At 36.5% G+C, this 21,275-nt stretch overlaps 1 long non-coding RNA gene across 1 annotated transcript; it reads left to right on the top strand.

Moving 5' to 3' along the window:
* The first annotated feature begins 14,378 nt into the window (after positions 1-14,378).
* LOC139197877 (uncharacterized) lies at positions 14,379-14,999 on the top strand. The gene is made up of 2 exons (XR_011583251.1): positions 14,379-14,532; positions 14,602-14,999. It is a non-coding gene; the product is annotated as an uncharacterized lncRNA (long non-coding RNA).
* Positions 15,000-21,275: the final 6,276 nt, after the last annotated feature.

The following is a 21,275-nucleotide window of genomic DNA, read 5'->3' as shown; positions in this document are numbered from 1 at the left end:
CAGAGCATTGCTCAAAGCATGCTGGATGCTTTTACCGATCTAGCGAAGGTGACGAGATCACATATACCTGCTATAAACACACCTGCAAGGATGAACGTATCAATCGTACACTGTAACAACGTCGTGGAAGGTCAAACCATCCCCGAAGGTGGAGCGGCCGTACCTCACATACGGTAAGGTACAATGACGGCTAGCCTATCACCTGGTCTTACCCTGAAGCATGGTAGGCCTCCTGGTTCAAGCGATTCACAACCCCGAAAAAGGAAAATGACACAAACTAGTGAACCTAGTCTGAATTTGACCATTGCTTACTCATCCATTCCAACACATGAGGTTATTTTAGATTAGGATGATGTTTCAGACGAAACATGCCAGCCTCCCGAGAATCGTGAGATTTCAGTCCATTACACTGTATTGAATGAGGTTTGGAATTAGAATGAGATGACAGTCGATGATGCATTCACGTATACCATTGCTTCCGATATCATGCTTAGCAATGACATTGAACCACGCTCCATTGATGAATGTCGACGTAGAACAAATTGGTCAAACTAGAAACAAGCAATCCAAGTTAAACTCGATTCGCTCGCGAAATGAAAGGTGTTTGGGCCCATAGCTCTTACTCCATCACATGTGAAGCATGTAGGCAACAAGTGGGTTTTCATGAGGAAGCGTAATGAGAATAATGAAATAGTGCGATACAAAGCACGCCTTGTAGCGCAAGGCTTCTCTCAACGTCCTGGGATTGATTACGAGGAGACATATTCCTCCGTAATGGACATCATAACGTTCCATTACCTTATCAGTTTGGTAGTTTCCGAAAAACTGAATATGCAACTTATGGACGTGGTAACTGCGTATCATTATGGAAATCTAGATACATAAATGTACATGAAAGTTCCAAAAAGACTTCCATTGACTGGTTCAAATAGTTCTAACATTCTCTTGATTAGATTGAGAAAGTCACTCTAGGAATTGAAACAATCTGGGCAAATGTGGTATAACTGTCTGAGTGAATATTTAACAAGTCAAGGTTGTGTGAACAATGAACTATGCCCATGCGTGCTCATTAAGAAGTCACATTCCAGATTTACAATCGTTGCAGTTTATGTCGACAACATGAACCTCATCGAAACTTCCACAGAGCTTGAGGAAATTGCTATGCACTTCAAATCTGAATTTAAGATAAAAGATCTTGGGAAAACTCGATATTGTCTCAGCCTGGAGATCGAACATTGTTCGGATGGAATCGTAGTACATAAATCGAACTATACCCAGAAGGTGTTGCGTCGCTTAATGAGGATAAAGCGAAGCCTTCGAGTACTCCTGCTAAATGAGATCCCTTCCATCCGAATAAGGATGAGGAATAGATTTTGGAGCCTGAAGTTTCATACCTAAATGTAACTGGTGCTTTATTGTACTTGGCTCAATGCACTAGACATGACATCTCATTTGCTATTAATTTTTGGGCCATATACAGCAACGTGCCTACACGCAAATACTGGAATAATATTAACGACATTTTTCGCTACCTTAAGGGTACTAAGGATTTGGGCTTGTTCTATACCCATGAATCCTCGAGATGAACCGCTGCCCCTCGGTCCTCGAGTTAATTATCGCCTCGTTGGTTACGCAGATGTTGGTTATCTGTCTAACCCACATAGGGCACGTTCTCAAATGGGTTATGTCTTTACCGTTGGAGACACCGCTATATCTTGAAGGTCTACCAAGCAAACGTTAGTTGCGACTTTTCAAACCATGATGAGATTCTCAACTTGTATGAAGCCTCGCGAGAGTGCTTTTGGTTGAAAGCAGTTATAGATCATATTCAAAGCACTAATGGTCTTTCTTCCATTGTTGATCTTCCTACGACGATCTTTAAAGACAATGCAGCATGTATAGAGCAGTTAAAGAAGGGATACATCAAGGGAAACAACACCAAACACATAACACCGAAGTTCTTTTACTCACACCAGCAACATTAGCATCAGAACATTGAAGTCAAGTAAATCCGTTCCCAAGACAACCTGGCTAACTCTTCATGAAGTCACTACCCAAGTCTATTTTTCAGAAGCTTGTCCAAGGAATTGGTATACGTAAATGATCTGAATTGAATCACTTGTAGTCTTATTCGTAAGTTATGTCTAACTCAAGGGAAGTATCCTGAAGCATACTCACTTGATCTTAATGTACTCTTTTTCCTACAATTAGGAGCATTTTTCCCACTGAGTTTTCGCTACCTAACGAGGTTTTAACAAGGCACCCATCTTAGAATGATCATACTCCGTTGAGTTCACTACTTTCATCATGTTTGACGTTTGTTTTAGACATTACGCATACTTCTCACTTTTCTCCTTAGTCTATAGGTTTTCCCCAAGCCTTGGGTTTTACCATAGCGAGGTTTTGTGAGTTTTACTACCAATGCATACTTACGTTACTTGTGTTTGAGACTCGCATTCACCTTTTATGTTGACGACTTCATCAATTGTTCTACCTCATCTACTAAAGACCTAATGCTATGTTTTGTTTGAGTATTTACACACTGAAAGGGGAGTGTTGCAGTCCTATCGGATTAGGAATGTGATTGTGTAAATTCTAGTATATCTAGGAGTATCTTGTAGTTACCTATTAGGAGTTGATTACCTATTAAGAGATGTAATCCTAATAAGGTAAGGATTCTACCTACCCTACTACTATAAATAAAGGCATAAGGAGGTGATAGAACACACACCTGAGAATTAAATCTCTCTCTTTCTCTCTTGTTGATGTCGGCCCCCCTCTCTCTCTATTCCTTAGATCGCTCAGTTAATTAGGCCTACAACACTCTCATTTTTCCCAGAACCTATCTTCCTTCTTTAGTGATTGCCGAGAACCTATACACCAGTACCCTACCCTCCCAAACCTTTAATAACTCGATCTTTTCAATTATTCCTTTTCAATTACTTCCATATCCGGCCAAAGTCAGCTTCTTGTTTCAATTTATTTCAAGCAAGATTATATGTAAACCTTATAACTGCTAGCAACTGAATCCCTATCCCCAGTTCCCCAGAACCTAATTCTCGGAAAACCATAAGATTTCCACCGAATCTCCACCTCCAATGCTTCATTGGAAACTAGAACGAAGTTGAATCCAGATCGATTCTCTGACAATGCATCGCCTCGAAACCAGAACCAATCTTGGGTCGAATCACTTTGCTGAGCCGATCACTTCGTCGAGCCATGAAGGTTCAACACCACTTTTAATGGCAGGATCTCCCTGTCGGCTTCAGGTGTTGCGTATTCAATGAGCTCAAGCTTCTTATCACCGATGTCAGTGTTCTTCCACCACTACCAGGACTGTAGATCAACCACTCACCATTACAAATTTACAATATGTTTCCTCAATGTGTGTTAACCTCTCCATCTCATATTCTCTAACTCGTTGTGTAGTTCTCCATCAACCACCATTCGATCTCTCCCAACCACCTCATCCTCTCCGTTTATAGACGAGATGCAGATGCGGTGAAGATCAAAAAGAACCGAGATCAAAATGTAACAAAAACAACGATCTGTAAAAGAGAAATTCTGATCAATTAGAGCTCAACCTATTCTTTGCCAGAAGCGCCGCCGAAATTGTCACGCCCCGACTCACGAATAAAGACCATCCACGAGCTAGGGTGTGAGTCATATCTTAGCTATAGAAATAAATTCTACAACCAAGATATGGTGGAAAATAAAATAAAATAAAATTATAACAATTACACCTTTCATCGACAAAATCTTGCATAAAAATTATTTGAATACGCAGCGAAATAACTATAGTACACAAATTAATTCACAACAAAAACTACTAACAAAATAATAATTAAATTGTAACAAATATTAGTATACAAAATTAATTCATAACAAAAATACCAACTAAAATAATAATTGAAATAAGTAGCTCTTGAAAATACATAAAATATATGCAATGAGATGTATGAAAGTACTCGCTCCCTTCTAATCCCGTCAACACATACCAAAGGCACCCAAGCCTGCACGTCCCATACCATGCTTATACCACTTGGCTCCGAGTATGTTCGAATATGAGTTAACTCCCGTTCATCCCTTAACCCAATTTTTATAATTAAACTCTCAATTTCCACTTTATTAAACAGACACTTCCCCCGACGCCCAAATGTATACTCAAACTTTGCACCCTACGCCTGACATATACACAGTTCATTATTTTATATTCAAGGAAAACTTTAGCCCTTGCATATCCTCACAACTTAAACACTTTGCACAATTGAGCACTTGACACAACACAACTCTTTTTCTTGCTTTGCAATGCATATGTATATGTCATGTTCACATAGATATCAATACTCACACTTTATCTAACAAGCCTGCAACTTCAACATAAATCAAATTGATTAGTAACAAGGGTAATATAATCATAATATTAACAAAATAATAATCTCTAATTCATCGTATAAAATGTTGCTCGTGGACCACTCCATATATATTTGTTCATCGTCTCGTCCATCTTGGTCGGGCGACCTGTTTTTATTAGAAAAGAATCCATGTTAGAGAAAATAATTGTTAGAGTGAAATATATGTCTCAAATGACACAAGGCATGAAATTATGTCTCTAGCTTTTCCCTTTCCAAACATAATCTTTTATTTTTATTTTAGCCCACCACTTCTACTTCTTCTTTAATATAGCTGAAACAATCAGCTATTCGAACTGGGAAAGAAGTCAGCACATAGATTCGATTGTTGTGCTTTTTGGATATGTTATAGAGGAGATGATAAGGAACAACTTTTGTGAATGAAGTATTTCGATTCGAGTTACGAAAAATGAGGTTTTGGTGCTCATAACATGGATGTCCAGTTTTCTGTGGGATTAGAGACATGAGTTGGTATTTCAGACATATTGGGCGATCACACCATTGGATGTTTCTGACATTTTTATATATCATGGTAGAGAGACAGACGAAGAACTCTCATGAAGGAAGTATTATAATATAATATATGGATGATGGTGTTTTGATCTTTTAAATAGGCTGGATGAATTTCTAGTTTTGGATATCTTTCTTTTGATAGATGAAAATGATAGTAGTTTGATGGAGAGATTTGTTGGATAAGGTCTCATGTATTTTCAGAGATTTGTCTCACACTTTTGTACATCATTCTCAAGGGAAAATAAATGGATATTTTTTATGGTTTGGTGGGAGTGTTCTTATGGCAATGACCTCCAAAATATAAATGCATAAACAACACAAGATTTAAGTGGTTCACCAATTTGGCTATGTCCAATAGGGTTGTGTTTGTATTTGTATTTCACTAGGTAATGAGAATTTATGAATACATGACAATGGCTAAGAAGCCTTGAAAAAATAAAACAATGATATGAGAAAGACAATTGTTGCTCCCCTTTTCTCCCCCTTTTCCATGCTCTCTCCTCCTCCTTTATATAATGAGTGTTTGTGTTCCTTCCCTTGAATTTCTTCTCTTTGAAGCTCTATACGTATAGATTGACCTTGTTTTGCTTCTTTTCTTCATGATTCATGGCACATGTGTTTGAATAGCAAGTCACCAAATGTAGTTCCATTATACGTGTTCCAATACCAAGTCTCCAAGTGTTGTTCTCATCATTAACAATGAAATGTGGTCCAATAGACAAACAACAAATGTTAAGCAAAGCCTTAGCTCTAATATGTGTTCAAATGGCAAAGAGACATGTGTGAAGTTAATCAATATTATGCAAGGTGGATACAAGCATCCAAGGCCAAGTTCATCTCTAAGGAATATGAATCCCACCTCTTCAAACTTTGGAGGAGAATCATCACCAAACAGTTAACTCTTAGATTCCTAATGAACACAAACTTGCCAACTCACCCTTGATTAGACTTCCACCTTCACATTTAGAGTGGTGAGTAATCACCAAATCATTAACTCCTAATGTTACAAACTCTCCACCTCATCTTTGAGAGAAAATATCAAGACAAAATTACTCACTTAGTCCAACCTCAAACTCTCGGCCCCTTGTGAGGAAAATCAAACCAAACTCATTTAATCTCCCTTCTCCAATTCAAACTAAAAATATCTCTAATTACATTTGAACATGAAATAGCTAGTTTTTTTTAAAAAATAATTTGTAGGAAAAATGATTTTACATTAAAACTATTTTACATACCGAAAATAGGTTCTCGCATAAAAATAAATAAAAAAAATCATTACGTAAAAATAATTACCCAACATACACCCATATATATATATATATAACCATTTTTTTTTAAATACGGGGTATTACAGAAACTCTAGCAATGATGGGCTGAGAAATTGGGGAATTTGGAGATTTTGGCCCCGAGGTACGAAGGAGTTCTGGGGAGAAAGGAAGGGAGGACGAAGGGAGAGATAACTTTTTTGTTTTTTTAATTAATTTTAATTGTTAAATAATTAATAATTAATTAATTTTTTATTTTAAGAACGGGCCCACTCCTACCACATCATCATTTAACAGCTAAATTGACAGAAAATTTAACGGATGTCTGACATTGTAACGAATTCATAAGTAGATGTATGAGATTGTAATGTTTAAAACATGAGATATGAGATCGTGGTTTGACTTATAGTTTAGGTAGTTTTGTGTAATTTACCCAAAATAATTATAAAAATAGAGGTTCTTTGTGAAATTAAATATAAATAGTAATTAACGAAAAATGACTGCACAATATACGATGAACGGTCATAATCACAGAATCTCTAGGATCTCTAAGAAAAGAATCCGGTGAGGATCCTTTTCCTATAAAAATATATGTATAGTGTTGTGGGATTTTTCTTCAGTGCCTTTATATAAGGAGTAAATGTTTGTTTCAAGTATTAATTTCAGTGTCCTATTCTGAAGTTTTTAGTTTTCAACATTTGGTATGTTAAATTATTCTTTTTTTCATTTCAGAGTGGTAGCTGAAGTAATTTTATGACACTTTTATACATTTGTTAAGATTATTGTTAAATCACCTGTTAACTACTAACGTGACTCTCATATGAACATAACTGAACGGCCACGTGTCACCTCTCCCACCATTTTCGACTCAACCCTCCTTTATCCCCTGATCCCTCCATACCCTCACCACCTCTCCCTCACCCGACCCATTTCTAGATTTTACTGCGGTCATCCTTGGTGACGACTTGAGGAACGAGAATTTGAAGGCGTTGGGGTCCACTGGACTGTGGAGGAAAATATCGGAACTGGGACGATTCTAGAGCGAGGACGGACGGCATCGTGAGCTCAAACCTCCGGGCCCTACCTACCAGATTTGACGGCGGTGGAGAGCCAAACTCAGTGGCCGGAGAAGCTAGAGCAGACGGTGGTGGAGAGCCACACCTACCAAATTTCACGGCGGTGAATAGCCAAACCCAGCGGACAGAGACGACGGTGGTTGAACCCAAAACCATATTTTTTTAATAATGATATATCCCCGCTTAGCAAAGACTACAATTTTGAGATGGCTTTGGCTGCAAGGTTATAAGATGTCGGTGCTCCCGCAGCAGTCACTGGAACATTAGATGGACTTACTGATTCCAAATCCATTACTAAGCCAACATCAACTCGATGCAGAATTGCATAAAAGGGCTTACTAGAGGTCTGCAATGCACCAAATCCTTAAGTCCCCAAAACCCCCACCATCTTCCACCGCCACCCCACCCCCTCTAAGAATCAATTCCTTTTGGACCTCTATTTCTACCTTTTCTTTCCAGGCCTCTGCTTATTCCTTTTTCTTTCTTCTTTCGCACCTGTTCAAATCACCAATTCCATCAGTTACTGGTTCGTTGTTTTCGAAGTAATAATTAATTTTTTATTTTTTTAATATTTATGTGGATCTTATATTAACACGTGGCCTTCTGTCATTATTCACGTAGACCTCGTATCACTCGTTAACGACTCATTTAAAAATAACTTTAACAAATGTATGAAAGTGTTCCAGAATTATGACTTCAAGTACCACTCTAGAATAAAAAAAACTTAATACACCAAATGTTGAAAATAAAAAACCTTTCAAGTAATAAACTGAAATTAACTCTTGTTTCAATTATCAACTAATAGTATTATCAAATCAAAGTAATTGACATGAGAATTGAGGCCCAAATCAAAATAGAAATGCATTTGGCTCTTCAGTGGATGAGAAGGAATTCCTTCTCAATTTATTATGTGGCTAATTCACGGAATTTTTTTTTATGATTAAAATTGTTCATGTTATAAATTACCTTGTAAAGATCATATTTGTAAAAAAGTCACTTAAATATGAGATCATTTAACGACCAGAATGTATAAAAATAAATGGATGGATTCAGTAAATGAACCGTTTATTTATTTGTTATAATTGATTGATTAAACAACCTTAATCCTGATTGATTTTTTTTTTACGGATAATCTTTACGTAATGATTTATATGTAATATAATCAATTTCTATCATAAGCACGAAAAATTATGAATCAGCTACTTAAAATTTGAGGAAAAACTCAATCTAAATTGGGCCATGTCTTTCTCATTAAAATATATAATTATTAATTTAACAACGAGTTTGATTACATGGATAAAAAATTAATATAAACTCAAAGGGTAGCTTTTGCATGCTGGTAATGCATGTACCTCTCCTATGGGTTTTTACATCGAGGTGTTAGTATGTTAAAAAAAAAAATATTTAGACATCTTTATTTGTATCCGTCAACATTCTCTATTTTGCGCTCCTCCAAAATTTAGTAAGATTTGGAGCTCTCGATGTCGAGGCATGGTAGCATAATCTTCTCTCATCCGTGTAGTGATTAGTCTTAGTATTTTTATAGTTATTATCTTCAGACGTGTTACGTTGTACACTTTCTTTGTAGATATTGAGATGCTATGATTTTTATTTAATTAGTTTATTTAAAGTTCATCACTTTTACTGCACACATTTATTCTTGTTTTATTTTCAATCTTTTATTCGTACTTTTTACACATCACTTTTATACTATGATTTCGTCATTTTTAGGTGTTGCACAGCAATGCCGCGATCGTGATGTTCACATGAATATCCAAGTCAGGGTGTGTTAGTGTTGTATGTACCATGTATTATAGGAGACAATTGACTCTTGCGATCATATATGTTCATACTAATTCCCTACAATATGAAGCAAATAGAGAAACAACCTCAAACATTTGTGTACTTAATTCTCTATTATAGAACGATTAAAATAAAATTACGTGAGCGCATATGATCGATGGGAAACTTACCTCATAAGTTTTATTGTTACTGAACGATATCTAGGTCAGGGTGTATTAGTGTTGTCTGTACCATGTATTATAGGAGACAATTGACTCTTGCGATCATATATGTTCATAATAATTCCCTACAATATGAAGCAAATAGAGAAACAACCTCAAACATTTATGTACTTAATTCTCTATTATAGAACGATTAAAATAAAATTACGTGAGCGCATATGATCGATGGGGAACTTAATCTGTGTAAAGACAAAGTCCAAAATTTTTGAATGCTTATTGTTGTAAATTAATCTGAAAATATGAGTACACTAATTGGAATTCATTTTTCTTTAACTAAAATCCATCATGGTAAATTTCTTTAACAAAAACTCAATGACTAGGCTCCAACTAAGCAATATCCATAATTAAGTTTGACTTGGCATATTTTGGATGTCTAAATTACCCCTAATAGCACTTACTTTGGGTCTCTCACTTATTATCTACATTTATTTTACATTATTTCATTCAATTAAATGTCTTCAGATACCTTATGGGGATTTGGAAAAAAATTAAATGTCAAGATTCATATGCATTTAATAACAAAAATTTACATGAGGAACCGGATCCCGTTCTGAGCTTAGAAAGTTGAGCCTCTTGAGCAAATCACATAGGCCATTGAAATTTGATCTAACGGCTGCAATTATTATAACTTTTAGAGTGACCACCTGTTTGTAGTCATTGAATCAAATTTCAACGGCCCAGATCCTTTACTCAGGAGGGGATCCGGTTCCTTTACATGATAACAATGTTCCTTACATAGTTGATATACCCCGACCCGGACTGTCCACCTGGACGCCCGAATTGCAATGTATTGGCCGACACATGGAAGGTGACGAAGCCATAAAGTGTAGTGATGTGAAAAATGTGAATAAATTAAAACATAAAAGTGACTATTTTAGAGTGCGCAAGTGAGCGGGATTGAACCCGTATCACACAAGTGATGTCAGAGCATAGATAAATTGCAATAAAATAAGAGTAAGGACATTTATACCGAAAAGAGAAGTCTCCTACGTAACAGCTTTTACTAACAATCCTTGTCGTCACGAAACCTCTACCACTAAAATCCTGGAAGGGTGAAAAACAAGGGTGAGTGGGCCTGAAAATAAAATTTTGTAAAACCTTTTCGAAAAGTGTAACCCCTCGCTATAAAACAAGTATATGGTTTCCCAAAAATATTATAATAATAGTATGTAATAGGTATCCTTCATCACAAATCTAAACATCAACAAGGTATCTCAACATCAAATCTCAAATCATTATTATAAGAAATCAATGCTCATTAATTTATGTAGGCACACAAGTCCATTGCAGAGTATTCAAACAATGAAACAGAATGGGTGTAGGTTTTACATTCTAGTACTATATCATATGAGTTGCGCTAGTCGCATCACATAAGAGTCCAAAACATCACACAAAATGACAGGCTGACACCTAACTCTAGATCCAAAGCGAATGTAAACGATGCATGTGAACTACACGTGAAGCTAGTCCTTGGCCCACGATAGTACAAATAACTAAGTGACTGTGAAATCCCGTGTAGTTCACATGCATCAGGGGATGCCCATAATTTTGCCCATAATTTATGTATTTGGATAGCATTCGTCGATACGAGCGCATGAGCGTAAACGGAACGTAATTTAGAGTTATAACGAATGAGTTATTAACGAACAAAATTATGGGCAAAATGGTCATTTGACCATAATCTGGAACGTTTAGATAATCTGGAAGTGCCACGTGGATGGGTGTGATGGAGAAAAGAAAGAGATGAATGGCTAGGATTGAAAGAAAAGAATAAAAAAAAAGGAAGGAAGGAAGCCAATGGGAAGGGAAAGTAGGGAGAGAAATGAGAGAGGGTGAGAAACACCCAACGTGATTTCCCCCTTCTGTGATCCATGTACCCGTGACCCGATTCGCCCTTTATGACTATTCCGATGGCTTTTCCGTCCAATTTTCTGGCTTTCTTCAACCTCTCGTGACCACCAAAATTCATCACCACTTCACAACATCCAATTCTAGCTAAAATCGATGGAAATTGATTGTGATTTCATGAAGGTTTACACTGTGGGTGCCGCGAGGAACCAGGCCGAAATCCACCAAATGTGAAACGTTTTCCTTCAATTACCACCACCAAAACACTCTTCTTGAGGCTTGGAACAAAGCCCAAACAACTGTAAGGGCGGCGGAGCACCGAAGGTGACGGATCGAAACCACCAAATTCAAGGGTTTCTGGCGGGTTCGAGAGAAATTGAAGCTTTTCTAGGCCAAATTAGCCTTAGTCACATGTATGAAACTTGCTCCACTCACTAAGATCTATATTTTTGTGAAATTTGATAATTTTTTGAAATAGTTGAATTTTCCGGCGAGTCGAGGAGGCTGGCGGCGGCGCGTGGGCTGAGACCCCACCTGACCTTCCTAGGCTAATTTTGATACCCCAATTCCATATTCGACATCTGTTTATTGAAATTTCGATGTTTTAATATAGTTTCGAAATTGACTGCCTAGTTGGTCGTCACTTAGTTATTATAGGCATTGACGATTCGACCGTTGGATCGTTACCAAACTTTAATATGGTATTATTCATAATATTTGAGGACAATAGGAACTTACGAATCTTCCCGAATTGGATTTCTAAGTTTGTTAAGTCAAACATTGACCGACACTTAATCTTAGAAATTGATGGAGATCCAACCGATGGATCGTAATAAAATCTTAGTATGTTGTTCTAGAAGAGTAGTGAGACTCGTAGGAAGTTACAGATTAGAAATCTGATAAGCAGATCTTCCAGTTTAGATTTCTAGGATTGTGGACCCTACTCTCGACCTTGATCGACGGTTAAGCTTTTAGTCAACTAGTTTGAGTTATTCTAGCATGTCATTATCTTAGAGTGTTGTTGAGAACTCATGGAGCTTAGTGAGCTCATCGGGTTGACTTGTCTTCCTTGGTTGACGTGCGTCTCGATTTACGTACTAGTGACTATAATATATGTGATTTTCATTGAATTGTTATTTTTATACTTAGCCATCATTTAATGATCCTTAATTGTGATTTGGCTATAGATTGGAAACATTTATGAAAAGTGATTTGACTTGCATGTTTGAAATGTGATTGCGTTGTATGATTGGCGTGATGTGATAAAATGTGAGGGCTAGTAGTGGACTATTAACCCATTATCCTGGGGTTTGTTGCTTCGACACTTGTTTCACATATTGCTTCCTTATTTCACTTCTTGTTTCGTTCAGCCCTTTCTAATTAAGTACTTGGTTCTTGTATTGTTTCTTCGATTCCGTTAAGTGATTCGGAACTGGGTTTTTGTTGAGGTTTCGTTGAGTGATGGTCCGGAATCGTATCCACTTGGATTCCATTGAAAGGTCCGAAATCCCTTCTGCTTTACGATTCCATTGGGTGATGGTCCGGAATCGTATCCAGCTTGAGTTTCATTGAGTGCTTCGTTATGCATTCTACTCCGCAATTCCGTTGAGTGATGGTCCGGAATCTATCCAATCTAATTCCATTGAGAGGTCTGGAATCTCTTCTGCTCTGCGATTCCATTGGGTGATGGTCCGGAATCGTATCCAGCTTGAGTTTCATTGAGTGCTTCGTTATGCATTCTACTCAGCAATTCTGTTGAGTAATGGTCTGGAATCGTATCCAATCGAATTCCATTAAGAGGTTCGGAATCCCTTATACTCCACAAGCTCGTTGAGTGGTCCGAAACCTAATGTTGATGGATTTCGTTAAGTGGTCCGAAATCGCATCATTTGACTTGTTGGTTACTTGGATTCGATTTCAGCTTCAGAGATATAGGCTTCGGCCGAACAGTGTCACTTGAGCCCTACATTTCAATGTATTGTATGTGTTATTGATTGTTGTGATTATTGAATGGTGTTTGAAAGCATATGTGTGTGTGAATGGCAAGATGACTGGAGAATATTATTGTGCTTCGTCGAATGTTCCTTGAGATGTTGCATACCTAAATCGTGGTATTATGTTGAGACATAATGATTTATGTGATGATTGTTCAAGTGCAGTGAAAGACGAACTACAAATGGCTTGATCCCTGTTTAGGGTACATAAGCAATCTAACAAGGAGGTTAGATGCAGCCATGAAGTGTACGAAAAATTACTACGCAGTTGGATCGTGAGTTGTGCTTTGTACATATCCCGGAGGCGGGGTATGTTAAATATACATCTAATTGGTGATGTCACGTGTCAATCGTGGACGAATGTCGGGATTGGGGAGTGAGCAGATAAAACACAAGGATGTCATGCCACCAGTTTATGCTCACAAATAATATTACAAGCATAAAATGTACAAAAAGTCTATTTGTAAAGTTAAACATGACATGTCACATCATAATATATAAAAGCAGTTGTAAGAAAAATCACATATACATACATATATATATATATATAGACACACACATATACATATACGTAAAAACTTTATAGTTGAGGTATAAGTAGAACCGCTTATAAGTAGTAAGAGCTTGTAACTCAATTGTCATCTAACCCCACACGTTAACCAAAAAAAAAAAATTGTAATTTGTTAACGAATGTATGTCTCGCATCGAAAACCTGACAATACCAAGGATTTGTTGGATAATCATTGTAGTTTAAAAAAAAAAAAAAAAAAAAGTGAAAACCAAAACCTAAGTCAAATTTTAAAAACTCAAGAAATAGCTTTCAGCTTTGAAAACAATTGCTGAACAAGTTTTCAGTTTTTTGAAAAATGAAACTGAAAATGAAATGATTATCAAATGATAATCTTAAATAAATAATAAGCATATACCGTTGATGGTCTAAAGGTGTAAAGACTCAAGATCAAGAGGAAGCTTCAAATGATGACACTTGTCAAAGGATTAAGAATTGTAATAGTTAGTCTGTTAGATTACTTATTGTGTAAGCAAATAAAATTGTATGAACACCAACTTGTACTGTTAAATTGAGTTAGTTAATAAAAGTCAATACAAAAGCATTTCTCAGTTTCTCTCTCTAGAAGTTCAACTTGTCTCCTTTTTCTTCTTCTGATTCTCTGCAAGGAATTCATCAGGTTCTTGCAATCTTACAGATGGGACTGGTGGGAAAAGAGAGCCAAATAATCCGGAGGAGGATGATGAAGAAGAAGATGAAGAGGAGTCTTTGGGACCAAAGAGATGGTCCAGATTCCTTGATGATGGAGAAGAAGAGACATGGCTTCCACCACTTCCCACTTTCTTGTTGTTCTCCATAGTAGTGATGAATTAGAAAACTGAAGCTAAAGTTGGTATGTTGCAAAAAGCTGCTTTCAGTTTTGTAAACCAACGAACAGATTATAACTCCCGCTTTTTGATAGTTGTTGATAGTTATCTCTTGACGGTCAAAGACTCGGAAGCAGAAATTGGATAAGGTTCCTAGAATACCGATCAGAATTCAGAAACCAACAACTTCAGAGATAAAATTGGAGGGAGGGCAGATAGGAAGCAGGAAAGGGCACGTGAAGATTTGCAGATGTGGAGAGACTGAAGGTTTCACTCGCTATTTATAAACCCAAAAGGAGAGAAAAAATAAACTAGAGTTAGCGCTAAGGTTGGACTGTATTCAGTTTTTTGTATTCATAACACATTCATAGTATAATACGTGTATCTAACCATTTTAATTTACATTATAAGTGCATGAAATATTAAGTATGTAATATATCTTTTATAATATGTGAATTAATAATGCTATATATTGGGGAATGTTTTTCAGTGATTTGCATGCATCATTATGTTATTCTTACCATCTACTTATACAATCTCTTTAATAGAGATGAGATCCGCATATTTTGGCGGACCATATCTTTATTAGAGATATGATACAAATAAATGGTAAGTGTAGCATTATTCATCAATGATTCAATGCTAAACCCATCGCTTGTGAGTTACAAAAAAAAAATAAAAATTAAAAAAAACCCATCACTTGTCTCGGTCCCCATGTGCCCTTCATTGTATACACCTCTCCCCTGTATTTTGACACATGGGTGCATCATTTCGACGGTAGAAACTTCGACCCCAAGTGCACATCTTGCCAAATCTAAGCCCGTGGAAATCTTTCTTTTGGTTCAACTGGGGCTTTCATAGGAGGATATGCCAGTTTACCTAAAATAGTTGACTCCTTAAAAGTTTAGAACAAGACTAGATTACACAATATTGCATGTGTGCCTGTCTTCGCTGAAATCTTTCAAGGAAATCGGTACCAAATGCAATAAGATATAAGAACTTTGGAACCATTATTTTTCTTGGTTGTAAGATTAGTTATAATTGAAATGTGTTAATAAAAAACACTACTAAACTTTATATGTGTAAAAGTTCAATGTTTTGCTCAATTTGGAACAAAATGAAGTATTGGTGAGCCTAGTATGATAATAAACATGGGTCAAGAATAAGATACATATCATTTCTTATAAACAAAATATCCTTTGTACCGTCAAGATTTCTTAAGAAAACAAGTAAATACAAATAACTTATACATTTAAGCAAACTTGACCACTTTCTTTAAGACCACAGATCTCATTACTTCAAGTTATTCTTACGTGTGCTAAAGGTGATTAAATTTTATTTTTAAATGTACTTGGGATCAAAAGAATAACTCGTGATCAACATGGCAACTAGCAAAGGATATTCCACATGGTCAATCGGTGTAGCGTTGTTATGAAAAATATCAACCTGAGGATTCCTCAGGCTTCTTATTTGTTCTTACAAACATATGCTAATTACTTCGTTTAGTTAATTAATTGGATAAAGATGGCATCAAGTTAGGTACTGAATAATCCCTTCCTTTCAGCTCTGCCGACCAGATACATATTTTTTTTTTTTTGTCAAAACTGCCGACCAGATACTTTAATTGGATGATTATAATTAACCAATGAAGGGCTTAAAAGTATGATGTTTAGGACGTGTAAGTAATGTTAGGATACAATATTTGAATCACATTATCTTGAACACACGGTAGTTGGAGAGAGAGAGAGAGAGAGAGAGAGAGAGAGAGAGAGAGAGAGAGAGAGAGAGAGAGAGAGAGAGAGAGAGAGAGAGAGAGAGAGAGAGAGAGAGAGAGAGAATTTGAGCAATCGTCCCTAAATTTTGGTCCAATTGGAGTTTTGGTCGGAACTAAAAATTTGTGAGTATTGATCCATGAACTTGTTATAATGTGGAGCAATTGTCCTTTTGGCTAACTTCGTTAAGATTTTCATCTATTTTTTGTCCTTTTACTTTATTTTGGTTGAAAGTTCTAACAGAGTTAGGCAAAAATGATACTGTTCCATCTTATAACAAGTTATGGGACTAGTACTCACGGATTTTTAGCTCAAGAACCAAAACTCTAATTGAGCTAATATTCATAAACCATTGCTCCAATTACCCCTTAAAGGAATTTAAATCTTTGAAGTTTGATATCATCATGCCTTTAGGTTCCTTTTGGATAGCTTAGGATAAGCACTACATCTTCCGTTACATGCATTAGTATTCTTCCCTGGAAAAGTTGATCACATGTTTCTAAATACAGAGAAAAGTTTTTCCATATCCTGCCATATCTATGCACTGCATCCTTTTTCCTTCATTTTCTAGGGAAAGTTGATCTGAAGAAGAAAATGCAGATTTCCCTCTCCTAAGTGATCCTTTGCACGGTTGGCGTTTTGCTAATTTATAACATGTCGGTAGTAGTGGTTTGTCAATTGGATGGATAGTAGTTTTGATCTAGTGGGATTTGGTTGGACTTGTGAAGTTCCAATCCAACCCAATCATTTAATTAGAAAGATTGGCTTGGGCCAGAATTGATGTCCAACCAATATTTCAAGGACAAAGAATAATGAGTTTCTCATTTGGGGTCAATGTATTATTTAACTTTGAGTTGAATCATGTCACCTAGTATTACGGTCTAATATTATTCTTTTTCATTTGTAAGTGAGAAGTCTTAGTTCGATTTTCGCCAAAGGCAAATTTGAACCACATTACTGCTAGCCCATTGTGAGACTAAGCCCACCCCTTTCCCCTTTAGTGTAGATAATATTGTTTGTTAAAAAAAATAAAAAAACTTAAGAGTTCAATCAGTTGGCATTTTGTGTGTTTGGCGTTCCAAAATGGTTTAAGGTGAGTTTGTTCTTATAACATTATAACATTGTATTTATAGTGGTATGATGAGTTTAATAGTTGTGAGTCACTATTTTATAGTAATCAGTTCATGAGATGTCAACAATTCAACTTATTACTGATGACTCAGCCCACTGTAAAAATCGTATAAATAGCTGAATGGACGTTGGAATTGTTGATGCCTTATAATTAGTGCTTGGTTAGATGACAAATTGGGTATAAGTAGTAAGAACTTGTAACTCAATTGGCTAAGAGCATTCACCATTTTTGTAGTTGAGGTCATGAGTTTGATTCTCTCTCACTTAGTATCGCTTGTATAAGAAAACAAACTTGAATAAAATATCCACCATAGACCTAGGTTTAAAGTTTTTTTTTTTATACAAGTGTCTACACTAATTGTACTAAACTGCATGAAGGGGGAATTCAACTCGAGTGTAAATTGGTGAGCACACTGCATGAGTGAATCACCTTATTCACACACTTGCATTAAGGTATTTTATCGTACAAATTTCATAATTGAAACCCTTTATGCTTTTAAACATCATTTGATATTATCTTTGCCAAAAAAAATAAATAATCAACTTAAAAATTGTTTAATCATCTATATATATGTGTCAAATCGATAATTTGGACAACAACTAATATCATAACAAACTTGCCATTCATTTATGATACATATAGATGTACTGAATGATCTCCAAGTGCATTGATCTTGCACATATAATCTTAAATTATGATTAAAAAAATAAGCGGTTCAAGTTAAAAAATTTGTACTATGAGGCAGCCGGTAGCTCTACACCAATAACCGCTTGCAACCTTTTCTTAGTGCATAACATGTGCAATAGCCTTCATTGATGGTAATCCCGGCCCGATGGTTATCGTCCTAAATCATATCTGCTCAAAGAAGAAAATGATCCGACCCAGCTTACGTACTTCGACCATGATGACAACTGAAAAACTAGAGAGCCAGTAGCCAGTTGAAGAAATGTTGCGAAATAAGGTAATTTTTACTTCATGCAATTTTTGGTTGTAGCCTTGTAGGGAATGACGGCACAAAAGCATATTAATTGTGGTATCAATTCCATGTCTAACTTTTCCAAGAGATACTGCTTTTAAAAAGAAGAAAAACCTCCTGGCCTACTAGAGATTTTTCAGTGTGATCGGAACACGGAATGATACACCACTTGTCACTATATAATTGTTGTGATATGTGTGTTAAAAAGTTAATAACTTAAAAAATAAAATTTCCCATCACTTATATAAAAACAAGTGGTGTACCACTCGTGTTCTGGTCACAAGGAAAAAAAAATTGTTAACCTACACCACATGCCATGCATCCATATTGACCTTTGGATATATCCACAAGTCAAGAAGAAACAAGCACATTTAGTCGGTATGCTCAAACAAGTGAGTGGGAAGTGAGAAAATGCAGCTTGCTAATATTCCTAGCCCTTCCACCACTGGTCACTCGATCGATTGTTGTTCTTGGCATAATTTGCATGGTAGGGCATGCATTGTCCATACGTATATCGATCGATGCATGATCTGTTGAATTGTGGCCAAGTGGCCAACTCAGCATTACCTTTCGGCTATTAAACAAAGCAAAAGAAAAAATGGACAAATTACTAGATATCTTTTGGCTAATAAAAAAAAAAAGAAAAAAGGGAGACATCAATTATGATGTTGCTTTGTGATGATGGCAATTATGATGTTGGAAAAAATTTGTTTTTTTTATTTGGCCTATGAAAAGCCACGGCTGAGGGTTTTAATTGGAAGTAATTGATGCTTTTGATTAAGGGTTGTAAGGCAGCCATAGAGTAGAAAAACGCAGCAGAAAATAGAGAGCAAAAACAGAGGTGCTGCAGCCCCATTTTGAAGAGAAGAAAGAAATGTAATTTTCTTTCTTTGTTGGTACTCACTCAATCAAAGTTGTATTTGTGTATTAGCTTTGAGCTTTGTATAGAGAGGAAATTATTCACTATATTTCCCTCTCCATTTGTTTCTTTGGTGAGTGAGAGTTATTGGGTGTATTGGGGTTTTGGGTTGTGAGATTGCCAACACTTTGTAAACTCCCATTTGGTTGATAGTGGATTATTGGATGAGCTCCTACTACTCCGAGAACGTACTCTAGTTACACTGACTGTTGAGAAACCTCGTTAAAATGTTGGTGTCTTTTATATTTTGTTCTTGCATTCCATTTGATATATTTCCTATGGGTTAGCTTAAGTTGGTTCCAATTGGATTTGGTGTTATCCTAGCACAACAATTGGTATCAGAGCACTGGTTGCTCTTGGGTACTGTTTAGTTGCCAAAGATGTCAGACGGGCAAGATGAGAATCATTTTGGAAGCAGCTCCAGGTTTGTAAGAACTACGGTGCAAAATGCAAAGTTCGAAATGGAAAAATTTGATGGCACAAACAACTTCGGGATGTGGCAATGTGAGGTCAAAGATGTGTTGGCTCAACAAGATCTACTTGCCGCTTTGGGAGAGAAGTCGGAAGCTATCTCGAAGCCGGAATGGGAGAAATTAAATTTGTGGGCTTGCTCTTCAATTCGATTGTGCCTTGCAAAAACTCAGAAGTATTTTGTGATGCAGGAGACAGTAACAAGTGTGTTGTGGCAAAAATTGGAAGACAAGTATATGACGAAGAGTGCAGAGAACCGGCTACACTCAAAGAAAAAGCTCTACCGCTTCCAATACAAAGAAGGTACAAAAATGATTAGACACCTTGATGTTTTTAATAAGTTGATTGCCAACTTGTTAAATTTAGATGAGGATATTAAGGATGAAGATAAGGCCTTAATATTGTTGAATTCCTTGCCGGACTCTTATGAGCATTTTGTTACCACTATTATGCATGGTAAAGAAACTGTGAAATTTGAAGATGTGTCAAATACCTTAATGAATTATGAAATGAGGTATAGAGATAAAAATCATAATAGTACCTCTGAAGCTTTATTTGTTAGAGGTAGATCATCAGAGAGGAGGTCATTTACTAGTAGAAAAAAATCACACTCTCGACCTAGTGGAAACTCTAAAGGTAGAAAAACCTTGGAACGTGATGAATGTGCCTTTTGTCATAATAAGGGTCATTGGAAGAAAGATTGTCCTAAGCTAAAGACCAAAGGAAAAGAAAGTTCTGAAGCCAATGTTGCTGAGGTTGAAACAGATTTTTTTGATTTTGCTTTAACCACTTCCTCATCATTTGATTGTGCAACTAAGTGGGTGTTGGATACGGGTTGTACTCATCATATGACTCCTCACAAATATTGGTTTTCAAGCTTGAAAGAGTTTGATGGTGGTGTTATGTTCATGGGAGATGACAATCCTTGCACAACAAAAGGGATTGGTACAGTTCGTTTGAAGTTGTATGATGGCATGGTTAAAGAGTTGACAAGTGTTCGGTATGTACCGAATTTGAAGAAAAATCTTATTTCTTTGGGAACTTCAGAATCCAAGGGCTTCAGGTTTCATTCAAATGGGCAGACATTGAAAGTTACCTATGGTGCACTTGTTGTGATGAAAGCTCCTCGATGTGGTCATTTGGATTTATTGCAAGGAAGCACCGTGACAGGTGAATCGTCTGTAGTCACAGAAAATATAGGCACATCTGATTCAGATACTACTAGACTGTGGCATATGAGATTAGGTCATGCCGGTGAGAAAGCTCTACAAGGACTTGTGAAACAAGGTCTTCTAAAAGGTGCCACAACTTGTAAACTTGATTTCTACGAGCATTGTATCTTAGGAAAGCAAACTAGAGTAAAGTTTGGTACTGCAGTACATCAGACGAAGGGCATTCTTGATTATGTGCATTCAGATGTTTGGGGTCCTACAAAGACTCCCTCTTTGAGTGGTAGACATTGGTTCGTGACCTTTGTTGATGATTATTTAAGAAGGTCT

The sequence above is a fragment of the Malus domestica genome, chromosome 07 (assembly GCF_042453785.1).
Source record: "Malus domestica chromosome 07, GDT2T_hap1".
Taxonomy (NCBI): Eukaryota; Viridiplantae; Streptophyta; class Magnoliopsida; order Rosales; family Rosaceae; genus Malus; species Malus domestica.
The sequence above is the reverse complement of the archived record's forward strand: the minus strand, read 5'-3'. Positions and strand labels throughout refer to the sequence as shown.